Source organism: Amblyomma maculatum, unplaced genomic scaffold (assembly GCF_055883805.1).
Source record: "Amblyomma maculatum isolate TAMU_Amacu unplaced genomic scaffold, ASM5588380v1 scaffold_15, whole genome shotgun sequence".
NCBI classification, from domain to species: domain Eukaryota; kingdom Metazoa; phylum Arthropoda; class Arachnida; order Ixodida; family Ixodidae; genus Amblyomma; species Amblyomma maculatum.
In genome coordinates this window covers 8,033,167-8,045,790 of record NW_028146740.1, presented here as the reverse complement: position 1 = coordinate 8,045,790, position 12,624 = coordinate 8,033,167, and the positions used below count along the sequence as shown (strand labels likewise).

The 12,624-nt window shown below is 47.5% G+C and overlaps 1 pseudogene; it reads right to left on the bottom strand.

Annotated features, from left to right (window-relative positions):
- Positions 1-818: 818 nt before the first annotated feature.
- Positions 819-3,667, bottom strand: LOC146172007 (uncharacterized; annotated as a pseudogene).
- Positions 3,668-12,624: the final 8,957 nt, after the last annotated feature.

Genomic DNA, 12,624 nt, shown 5'->3' with positions numbered 1-12,624 from the left:
AGAGATCAGCCCTATGTAGGCCCAGCGCTGCCATTTTATGGCTGGTATTGGTTGTGCCTATCTATAACACATCCAAGACTGGCCCTAAGAACTCCATTGGTAAACAATATTGGTCGTACCTATTTATAAGATAGCAACATTGGCCCGTCATATCGGATGTTCTCCCGATATCGGTGGTGCCATTATGGACGGATGGCTATGATGGGCCTGGATATCAAGCGTATCACCGGTGCTGGCTTTGCCATTTTATAAGGATGGCTATAACGGACAGTGTTATGCGTCAGTCCACTGACGTTGGCCAATATATGACATATGCTGGACAATAATGTCAGCTCTGTTACAATGGCCCGATAATGTCAGATATACACTGGCATACCTTACTTGTCACCTGTATTGGCATTGCCATTTCATAAGGATGGCTATAGCCATCAGTGTTAGCCGTTACTCCACTGATGTTGGCCAATATATGGCATACACTGGACAATACTGTCAGTTCTTTTATCATGCCCCGCCAAAGTCAGATGCATTAGCATATACTTTAGTCAACATTGTCTTTTCTATTTCAGCTACTAGTGAATATTTTGTGCAAACTAGCATGTGGCTGGTGTTATTCTGTGGGAAACCGCATTAACGTGCTTTTGCGGTTAGCAGGCTCATTTATTATTTGGATTCTTAGCTGTGCTGTTTTAATCGGTGCTTTGAAGTTACCTTTGCAATTTTAAATGCTTCGGAAATCTTGTGTCTAATTGGATTGGTAAAACGTTTATTCAGGGCCTGCAGTAGAACGCGCGCTTGCGCGTGCGCGCTCCGGACGGGGCCTACGTCGTCCTCTGGGCACCGGCCGCGCGGCCTGGGTCCCCGCTCGCCGTGGCCGGCTCGCTGGTTCCCTGCCGGGCCAGCGCCTTGATGACCTGCTGGACGGCCTAGAGTTGCTCCTCTTGATTGTCGCTCCCTGCGGCTGCTTCCAGTCGCGGCGGGATCCTCCCAGACTTAGCTTCTTCCTGGTACTGGGTACAATTCCACAGCATGTGTGCGAAGCCGGCAGTCTCCGTTCGGCAGACTCTGCATTTGTCTGTCGGGTGCGTCTCGGGGTACATTCTATGCATCAGCAACGGACTGGGGAGTGAGCCCGTCTGTAGCTGTCTGAATAAAATGGCTTGCTCTCGACTGAACCCCGAGCAAGGGGGTGGAAGAGTTCTGCGGGCTAGGCGGAACACCTTGGTTATTTCGTTGTAGTCCGTCATTCGGTCTTTGGTGCTGAACCACAGCGGCCAGTCAACCGAGGCGCGGTCCGTTAGCGCGCGCGCCTCGGCGTGTGCCGTCTCGTTGTGGTTGGCGTTGCGGTCTGACGCCTCGCCCGTGTGCGCCGGGAACCACTTGATTCTCACTTGTCTGCTGTCATCGTCGTTTTTGGTTGCCTGCAGTATGCGCACAGCTTCTTTCGCTATCCTGCCTTTGGCGTAATTTCTCACCGCCTGCCTCGAGTCGCATAGCACTGTGTGGCAGTCGCGGTCGCCGATGGCCAGGACGATGGCCACCTCCTCCGCTTGCTCTGCCTTGGTGCATCTCGTGCTGGCGGTCGTGCGAACGGTGCCGGTCGCGTCGACGACGACCGTCGTGAACCCGTGTATCTTGGCATACTCAGCCGCGTCAACGTAGCGTGCGTGTGTGTCGGCCGCGTGCTGGTCTATCAGCGCCTTGGCTCTCGCTGCTCTCCTCCCTTTGTTATACTCCGGGTGCATGTTCTTCGGTACCGAGTCCACTCTGATGTTGCGCCTGATCTCATCGGGGACGGAGAGCTGCGTCTGCTCCCTGCCTTGATATCCAATTCCCAGGTTGTCCAGGATTTTCCGGCCGGCCTTGGTCGTAGACAGTCTTTCGAGCTGTGCGGCACGTTGGGCCTCCGCTATCTCCTCCAGCATGTTGTGCACCCCTGGCTGCAGGAGGCGTTTGGTGCTCGTTGTTTCGAACAGTCCCAGTGCCGTCTTGCAGGCTCTGCGGATGAGTAAATCTATCTTGTTTCTCTCGCTCTTGTTCCACTTGTGGTACGCCGCCACGTACGCTACGTGACATATGACGAACGAGTGGATCAGTCTGATCAGGCTCTCTTCCTTCATTCCACTTTTCTTGTTCGTGACTCGTTTGAGTAGTCTAGTGGCGTTCGCCGCTTTCGCAATGAGCCGGGTGACGGACTCGCCGTTTCTACCGTGCGTCTCGATCGTCATCCCCAACACTCTGATCTTGTTGACTCTTGGGATCGCGTTTCCCTCTCTGTTCTTGACTTTGATTGCCTCGTACTCTCTCGGGCTGCTCTTAGGTTTGCGGTGCTTGACGGGCGGGTAGACGAGGAGCTCCGACTTGCTCGGCGAGCATCTGAGCCCCGTTCCGGCGAGTTGGTCTTCGATTGTATCAACAGCCGCCTGTAGGGTGGGTTCGATGTGGGCATCGCTGCCCCCTTCCACCCACAGCGTTATGTCAACCGCGTATATCGTATTTCGGACTTCCTTGACGTTCCTGAGCCGTTCGGCCACTCCTATCATCACGAGATTGAAAAGCACCGGCAAGATGACCGATCCCTGAGGTGTGCCTGTGCTTCCCAGCTTCTTCTCCTGTGCTTGGAGGTCCCCCGCTCTGAGCTCGGCCGTTCTGTCCGTGAGGAAGTCTTTGATGTTTTTGTATGATCTCTCTCCCATGTTGAGTTTCGAGACTTGGGATAGGATCGCTGAGTGCTTCACCTTGTCGAAGGGGCTCTGTAGGTCGAGTCCCAGTACTGCTTTGTTGTCGCCAGTTTTGACGTCGATGATCTGGTGCTTGAGCTGTATCATGGCGTCTTGGGTACTTAGATGCTGCCTGAAGCCAATGATCGTTTCCGGGTAGAGATCTTCTTTCTCGAGGTATTCTTGCCACCTGTTGAGCAGGGCGTGCTCCAACACCTTGCCCACGCAAGATGTGAGCGATATGGGTCGGAGGTTATCCATGTCGGATGGCTTGCCCGGCTTGGGGATTAGGATGATCTTGGCCTTCTTCCGCTGCGTCGGCAGCGTTCCCGTTTTCCAGCATTTGTTGTAATAACTCGTGAGGCTTTCTATGGATTTGTCGTCGAGGTTCTTAAGCGCCTTGCTGGTGATGCGGTCCAGCCCGGCCGCCGACCTGCTGTTGAGGTCCTGCAGTGCCGTGCGAACTTCTACTTCTATATCTCTGTCGAGACGGGCGTTGGGCAGCCCCCCGTACGGCCCATGGCACTCCGTGGGCGTAGTCGGCAGGTATCTGTCACTGATGCGTTTCGTCACCTTATCGGCGCCGTGTTTAGTGACTTCTCGATGGATGAGTTTCGCCAGTCGGTCCCTTTGGGGTGACTTAGTCTTGGTTTCGTCGAGCAGATGTTTCAGCAAGTTTGCATGTTTTCCCGTTGTGCATCTGGCCGTCAGCAGCGTTGCATATCTCGTTCCACTGTTGCGCACATAGCGTTCGACAGTGGTCCTCGATTGCTCTGTTGAGTTCTGCGACTTTCTTTCGTAGCCTACGATTAAGGCGTTGTTGTTTCCATCTGTTGAGAATGGACTGCTCGGCCTCGATAAGGTGGGCCAGTCGGCTATCCATTCTGTTCGTTTCGAAGTCTGTTACTATGTCTTTGGTTGAGTTTCGAACATCTTGGAGGATCTTGTTGGTCCACGCGTCGGTGTCGTCGGTTTCGGTCTCTTCCGCTTCCTGATTTCTGTTATCTCTGAAAGCAGACCAATCGATCCACGTATGTTTCCTGACTTTAGTACTGCTCTGCTCCGGTATTGTGTCTAAATTTGTGTCCAAGTAATTATCGTTCCGCGATGCTGGTTTCCGTCATGTTTGCTTTATTCCCACCTAGCTGTAGTTGATGTCGCTTGGGATTACACCGTGTTGTATTATAGATCTTCATTGACTTAATCTGGCACTGTAATCAATCCACATGTATACTGTGACGAATTTGGATGAGACCGACGATTGGTCGACGGCGTCACCTATCAATAAGATCACAATAGTTCGCTGGCCCGTCAGGGCGGTGGCGGCGATAACTAGCTGCACGCCCACCGGGAGATTAGAAATAATTAAAACGACATGTTATATATCGTGCATAGGCCATGGTTGCTATTTTTTGTATTCTATTCGGCAATGCTCCAGGTTCTTCCGTGGCTGCTCCCGTGGTGATTCCTGCTGCTCAGATGAAGAGAATTCCGAAAGTTTTAGCAAATTTTTTTGCCACCGAGCGTATTAGTTTTAACATCAGTGGCTTGAAACAGACGATTACCGCAGGATGCGCATGCGGTGCGATGTAATTATTGAGCGATAAGCGTCGGCCTGTTAATACTCATGCGCGACTCAGATCGACTATGGAGGGCGCGCTTCCATCGAAATACACTTTAAAAATAAACTAGGCCGTTTAAGCTATACGAATACGAAGCGTCGCAGCACATACTTTCGCTTAAACGATTTACCATTGGTGATCTGAATTAAAGCTGGGATACTAGTGGTAAATTAAATGTCGGTCCGCACATGCATGGACGTTCCCACTTATGGCAAATCGTATCGACGCTTCCTGCTTCGTTGTCGCTCGAAGAAGTATTAGATAAAATAAAATGGAGAGAAAACACTTCACGTACAATCACAATCTGAATAATAATAAGGTTATGCTGCAAAAAAATTAACTCGGTTACGGTTTCACTTTTCTTCATCCCACTCGTTCGCAATTTTTTTTTCTCAAGAGTCCGCTCTTGCTGAGGAGACATTGCGCACTTCTGTTCGAGTCCAGTGATCGCACACACTCGCGCCGAAATATGGACGCTCTGTTCGCTGCTTACTAGGCCCGTTGAAAACATTACAAAGGAATACAAACATGAACAGCAGGGAGCCAGCAACAGCGGCGCCGAGTTGCCCGAGTGGATGCGCTCTGCAGGTGGGGTTGTCGGGTTACATGTTGCGCAATGCAATCCAAGACGCAGGCCCTGACGCTCCACGTGTGGTTCCAGGTGCACACGGCCGCCGTTCAGGCGGGTGCTTACAACGTAGTGCATCAGCCGCTATACTTTAAGGCGCTATTTCTTTCATATACATACTTGACAAACGTAGAGCTCGCGTAACGTACGTCTTAGGCTTTGGAAGCGATTGGACCATCGTGTACGTGTATAATCGAAAGTACGACTGCAATGACCATGGCGCATTAATCACTGATAAAATATCGCGCGCATACGGTGCTTGTAAAAACTTTATGATGATCTAGAAACACTCATATTGCAAACGAGTACGTCAGTTATTTGCTAAACAAGCCGCGAATATTCAAATCACTGCAGTGGCAAAAATGATCGCAGAGCCAGCTAGAATCGCCAGAGGCACGGTGGCAGGCCGGCTTCCATATTTTACAAGAGCTTGAAACGCGAAATATATCCGCGTGGGGCTTTGTCCCACTGAATTTCATATGAAGACAAAATAGCTTCCTGTAGCAGCCAGTATATAAGAACGGCAGCTCATCAGAACAACTTCTGATTCGACGGCATGCCAAGTGTATGGATAGCATAATTTTAGAATTTCTGCTTTTTTTGTACAAGTGCCAAAAAGAAGTCTGTAACGTTTCTCCACTTTTCTTCAGCCGCCCAATTTTGAGATTCCGTCGTCGTTCACTACAATACAATGCTTGCGCTACATAGTATGGCAAGAAGGAAGGAGTTCAAAAATAAATTATGCTTAATTCGCTTTCAAAGCTTATTTATTTTCTAACTACCTCTCTAGTGGAACAGTTAAAGGCGTGCGCGTGGAAGGTAGTTGTTTTTTTAATTATTGGGCATGGAGAGAAGACACCCATGTAAACTGACTTGTTAGCATTAGAACGAAAAAAAGTGAAAGAAAAGACTGGACACACAAATATCATACGAAAAAGTACAATGGGTAATTGTATGTTTGTGCAATTAACAGGATTACAATTATATACCTTTGTTTCGCACACACTCGTTCGCGCACAGTTTTTCAGCGCCCGCTCTCCGTGCTGACGCACCGCTCAACCCCATCCTCGCGCACTTCGCACTCCTGGCGTTCCCCGGATAGCACTCTCTCAACGCGTGTGATGCAAGCAAGGTCTGAGGTTGCAAGCGCGCGTCGAAATCCACACACGTGCGCCAAAGCGGTGGTCGGGTCGACGCACCACTCAAGGTCCAAGGGCCGGACGGCCGCCGCCCAGGGGAAGGAATTGCGTAGTAATAAAAAGACGATCGCTAACAGACTGGAGACTTCCTTCAAACATTTTCGAGTTCTCAAAACAGGTTGCATAGAGAAATGTGCTTTTAGTGCATTTTCATGGCCAATACAATATACGCAAGAAACTAAACTCTGAGAAAGAAACAAGTGCCTAATGAATCGGCCCAACAAACGACTAATCTAGCAGATAGAATGATGATGACGGTGCGGATAGAGAACTAACCGTTATGAGATAAAATGTAAGATTGTAGGCAACTAGCTTATGAGGAGGTGGCAAGTCGTGGTACTGAGATGTTTAGCTCAATAATTTTCAACAAATTTGCTTCAAATCCTGATTTCAGGGTGACTGAAATATTGCGCTCGATTGAGCACTACTGTATGAAAACATTTTCGTTAGTATGCTACAAGTGAGCAAAATATTCGTAGTAGAACACAGCATTCACAAAATACAACTTGAACAGGCTTGGGTGTTGTAAACCAAAACAGCTAGGCGCCTCTCCGGGGCGACGATGCGCTTCGCTGCTGGCCCAGAGCCCTTCATAGATGAGCAGCAGTAGCAGCGCATCGTTCAAGGATGATTCAAGTCCTACCATCTAGGAAACGCTTGCTAAACGGAAGGTACAAAACCGAGGTCGCAGAGCTGCTGAAAAAGCGATTACTGCAAAGCCCGAATAATGAAGCGACAATCGCTTTGCCGGCATGACGGCGACAGTTGCCATTTTGTTTCAGAGGGCGCTCCGTTGTTTCGTCCATCCCTGTACTTAAAAAGCGTTGGCTCACAATGGAGGAAAAGAACTAAGAAACTAACTAGTAAGTATGCTAGTCACAAGGACGGAGAAATAAAGAGCATTATGCAACAGGTAAAAAAAACAGAAGGTAAAAAATGGATAAATTCGATGGAAAAGAAACAGAGTGTGGAATTATACCGAAAGTGGAAAATGCAGATCTGAAAGGAAGATTTCTTTGATAACTCAAGGGGCAGTGCCCTACTTTTTGAAGCTAGATCAGGGTGCCTTAGAACACGCAGCTACAAAAAGAAATTTAACAATGGAGATGACGCATGTGCTGTATGTGGAAACTCCAGTGAAAGAATTGACCATACTATCCTCGAATGTAATGGTATCCATCCGGAAGTTGATGCAGGCGCAATCACTGTTCCTGAAGCTCTGTGGTTTAGAGATAACAGTGGCCGGGTGAATAAACCGGCGGTGGAAACTAGCAAAAAACGACTGGAAGATTGGTAGTTTAAAAGCAGAGAAATGACATAATGTTAGTATTGTAGGAACAAAAATTTAATAAATAGAATGATGGTTTAGTTAACCATTCTAAGATATAGATATTAAGATATAGGGAGAAAAATGAGCATGATAGCTACTGCTACCACCCGTTTCAAAGGGGACGCTCCTATATTCCATCCATCCATTCCATCCATCCATCCAACGACCGCTCGTACGCTCGACTAGACGCTCGGTGGCACCGCGCACGGAAAAGACTTTTCTTCAGGAAATATTCCATGTAAGTTTTGAAATTTTTCATGCAGATTTTATAAAGCCTTTGTGTATATTGGAGCAAAATATTAACCTCTTAGATTTAGCATTTTTTAAGTTACAAGCGTTGTCTTACATTTCATTGCTGCTGCAGGCTGCGCCAGCAATGTGCTAGGGAGATTTGTCTTCTTTTAGCATCTTTCTTACGTTGTTCATTTTTAAAAAGGGGTTCTAAGTGTCCGCGACTTGATTCCGATCATTTTGCAGCTTATTTCAATTTAAATCGTTACTGTTTTGCTGAGTACTAATTTCTTAAAGTAAACGACTGCGTGGCATCGTAGCCCTAAAAGCTCGCGTGGCTCGGCTGCTCGGTTTCCCTCGGGTGACCTCGGGCGGAGTCGGCGGAGTCCGGGCAAAAGCATATTTTCTCGTGTCGGTTGGGCTCAGCCGGGCGCCCCTATTCCGAGATCATGCAACTTTTGCAAAGGCGCGGATGCGGTCATGGTGCGATAAAGCGCTAACCGCATGAGTCGCGCTGCAGCACGCACGATGCGCGGTGGGCTGAGGACCGCTCGTCGCTGTCGCCCAGGTTCTGGGTTTTTAGAAAATTTCTCATGTGGCCGGAACCAGCTCGCGAGACAGCCAATCGCAAAAGGCTTCGGGGTACTCACCTTCGTTTTTTTTTTTTTTTTTGCATGCAAAGTTTGTTTCCCTAGTCTGGCATGAGCGAAGAACCTGCAGACGCTCATTTCGTCTGATCCGTGCATATATGAGCGCGTCGAGACGGTTTAGTAAAAGATTGGTAGGGCAGTAATGCAAAAAAAAGGCCAGTGTGGCTAGATATTGCTAATTTTCGAAAGTTGCAGGAGAAAGTCGCTGCTTGCAATCATGTCTGCATCACAATATAGTAACGCGCCGCTGAGCTGGGACCTTTTCTTTTTGGACGCGACGCGTTTCAAGAAATTTTATCAGTGTTGCTGTTTAGTGCAAGAAACTGGATATAGCGTGACTGTACTCAATTACCAAACGAAGAGGCGGCGCTAACAAAGCAAGGCTGAAAAAGCGTCTCTGTCGCTGAGGTCCTTCGCTCTGTGCAATGTGCACCAGCGGCAGCGACAGGCGTTGGCGTCGTCGTCGCGCCATGCATCGCCAGGAATTGTCGTCTATTTTTTCTTTCTGTATCGTTGCTTCAGCTGCAATAGACCAGTTGCAAAACCTACACGTCAGCTTCCCTGTGCGGCAAAACGTTCTGCACAATGGCGGCATAAACTTTGGGGTAATAGTTGGGCACAGTGCTAGCACATCGCCTGGCGATTAGTGCAATTCCCGCACCTCTTTCCCATTGGTCACAGCATTCTTCGCGTGCGCATTGTCGCCCCACTATTACCCTCTCCGGTTAGTGTCCCTTTTCTAAATCTTCTTTCTTCACCCCGAGGGTGACAGTGCTCCCCCCTTTATTCCAGCGTTAAGATGCCCGAAAACCTTTCTCTGACAATGGCCTGTGCGTGGGGAACTGCATCCCAAGCAGCGTGGACTGTGGTAGATGAATGTACTGCACCTATTATTCCTGAATCTGGTTCTGTCGCCACTGGGCATGAATTCCTGTCTTACAGGGAAGCCGATTTGTAGGTTTTGCAACTCGTCTACTATAGCATGTTGAGCAGGACCAGAGCCTTAAGTGTGAGCGCCGGGTGGGCTCAGGCAATTTCAGTGCCAGGTCGGGCTCGGATTTGTGGCATGAGGCCCGCGTCGGGCTCGAAATTTATGCCCGTGCACACCTGTAGTCGCGTCGGTTGTGTGGCGCACGTTTGGCTCCCATGCCTGCTTTTATTTTTGTTCTTCGCACCGTGACAATGCTTCAGCGTCAAGACTGCATGGAACATCAGTATGCATTTTCCGGTCGTTATGCTAACTGATCGCCCCACCGGCCTGGCACAGCTATGTTATACCATGTGTAACATAGAGTTGCGAGTAGTCCATTTTTTGACGCAGCTTTAAATGGCAATTACAGGTTAAATAAACAGAGAAGAGCCGTGGTATGCTGTTATCATGTTTTAGAGGCATCGATTTAATGGAGACTTTCTTTCCTTGCATTTAGGGCTCGTTGCTCTATAACGCCCGCAGTACAGTTGCTCCACTTGTACTATCGCACTGCTTTTGCACCAGCAATCATCCGCCATCAAAGGGGTGCTGCCTGAATGTGAGGCAGACAACATCATCATCATTTTGGTGCTGCATAACCTGTCAACAACTTTGGGAGCCTTGCCATGAAACATGCTGCGTGTAAGGAAACATTGCCTCGGTAGGTACGTATGACATGTTGCCTTTCTTTTGCATTCATATATTGGCTTTAAATGCTCTGCTGGCGTTTTGCTGTATGATTGCGTGCTCTATGACTTTTTCTGGCTTTTTAGCTCGACTTGTTCAGGAGTCTTGCCCATAGTATGCAGAAAATAATATCTTTCGTGTCCTTGGCAATGCTTTAATAGCTGGAGCTATATTTCGCTGCTTTATTTAAACAGTATGTGACTATATCAAGTTGAGGCAAGATTGAGTGAACCTGTGGTGTAATAGCACAATAACAGACATAGCTTATTGAAATGACAAAGTAGTTGTCATTTTCGTAACTTTCGACTTGGGAAGTGCAGGTGCTTTAAGCGATGGAATATTTAGCATACTTGATTATGTTTGCATTACAAGAATTCGCAGGAAGCATGTATTCAGGTTGCAAGGAAGAAGACCCATTCAGTATTGCTCAGGTTATTTGCCTTCCACTCTCCCTTCATTACTGCTGCATGCACTGTATGTATATGTTCATACAGATATGCAGTTACTGATTGGTTGTTAATTGCTGGTTGCCTATACCGGCTTCAGGCATGTAGATGTAATATTACTTTGATATAAACCAGGCTACTTACTTTGCTCAAAACGACAATTATAAATAGTTCTCACTACAAACCATTGAGATTTACCATTAGCTCCCAACTCGCTTTATTCGGCTGCAACGAGTTTATTGTTTCACCCTAGAGGAAGATATTTACAGAAAGGAGATCATCATGAAGTACTCGTTCAAATTTTGTAAATTTTAGAGAACAGTGTTTGTTTTTACATATTCTTCTGAGTTCGGGAAAACTGAGCAGACTTGCTTACAGTGCAGGAGGGGTGGGCTGAAGACAAAAGAAAATTATTAGTGCAGCTGCTCATTCAGGGGTGCATTGCTTGTGCTTTTATTGTTCTTATATATGTGCAGCTTTGCCTGAATGCTTGCTAGGGCTTTCCCCATAATGGGTGGCAGTGATCCTGCCGCCCACTTCTCAGGGGGACTGCCCATTTCCAACTACCTGCCCACAACCAGCCCCCCTCCTGGGCTTCAAATTTGTCATACTCAAGTGCGATTTTCTGTGTTTGATGTGGCCAGTGACGCCATTTAAGATACGCAGTGTGCATCACTGGTCCATTAGGTAAATTTCGGGATGTTGTCGGGACACAGCGCCTGTGTCTCGTCTGCCCTTCTCTGTCCATTGTGAAGTTTGCGCTGTTTTGCTCTGTGATGAACCAACTAGCTCGAGATGTTTTCTTCATGTTGCCACCCCTTATATTCCCTACTCATATTTATTTTTCTGCATCCACTTGCTACTGCCAAACGAAATAAGACGTATAAAACTTTGCTGAACTCCCGCAGTCTCTGAATGGCATGCCAACAACAAAAACCATGCCAGACGGCTTTTGTATGTCTTAATAAAAGTAGAAATCATCCCCCGATTCCTTTTTCAATTGTCATGTCTAGTCAGACGGTTTAGTGAACTGCCACATGACCAAGCAGGAGTCATGCCTTGGAGCACGCATATGGATCTTGTGTTGCTCAACTGCTTAACTCCAAATATTCTCCTTTGTCAGACAAGATATTTTTTTAGAAAACTGGATGAGCCAGAAGACAATAGATTGGATCCTTAGCTGCATTGTTACTTGTTACACGTGCATGCAATAGATTGGATCCTTAGCTGCATTGTTACTTGTTACACGTGCGTGCCACCCCTGTATGCATGAACTCGGCAGAATTGGGTCGAATACGTCTGTCGAGTAAAAAATCAGTGTGGGGTTCATGTATACACAGTCAGGTCGAGTAAAATAGGCGGCAGAGCGGTTCGCGTTAACTCGCTTGCAGGGGGTAGGTTAATTCGCTTGAGCCGCTTATCTAAAGGCATGTAGACGATGTCCAGTGAAGGAGTTGACAAAATAGCCAAAATAGAAGCCTGGGCGAGTTGGTATGTATACATTCTAAAACAGCGCAAAAGAACAGGGACGAGAGAACGAAACGTACAACACGAGCTGAGTTCTAAGTCAGCGCTCGTGTTGTACGTTTCGTTCTCTCGTCCCTGTTCTTTTGCGCTGTTTTAGAATGAACAGGGAGTTGAGTATGGGGAACTCTGGAATATGAAAAGGCCTCTGGAGCGGTGACGAACGTCAGTGAAATTGAATGCTTTTCAGCGCTCATCAACGATAAAAAATAATCGAAGCTCTCGATAGTAAAAAGGAATGTGATCAAACGCGAGTAAGAAACTCGAACAATAACTTCGAATCTCGACGCTACGCTCTGCTGCGATACTTACTTACTAGAAAGCGCGATGTAGACACCAACCGGGTCGAGTAATGGTGACCTTGCTTACACAACGCTGATTCGACCCGGTGCTAACGAGTCCATGTATACAAGGCTATTGTACTTGTAACTTTAGGTGAACTCCGGGTGAACTCGCAGTTCATGCATTGCACATTACATTTGAGCGATGTCGGTGCTTTTTTGAATATGTGCTGTTTTGTTCTGCAAACAATGCTATTTCTCCAGACAATCTTATTTTTAGTTTGAGTACAAAATATTGTCAATTTTTGAAAAAAAATTGTGAGGCTGCTAAGAAAATTT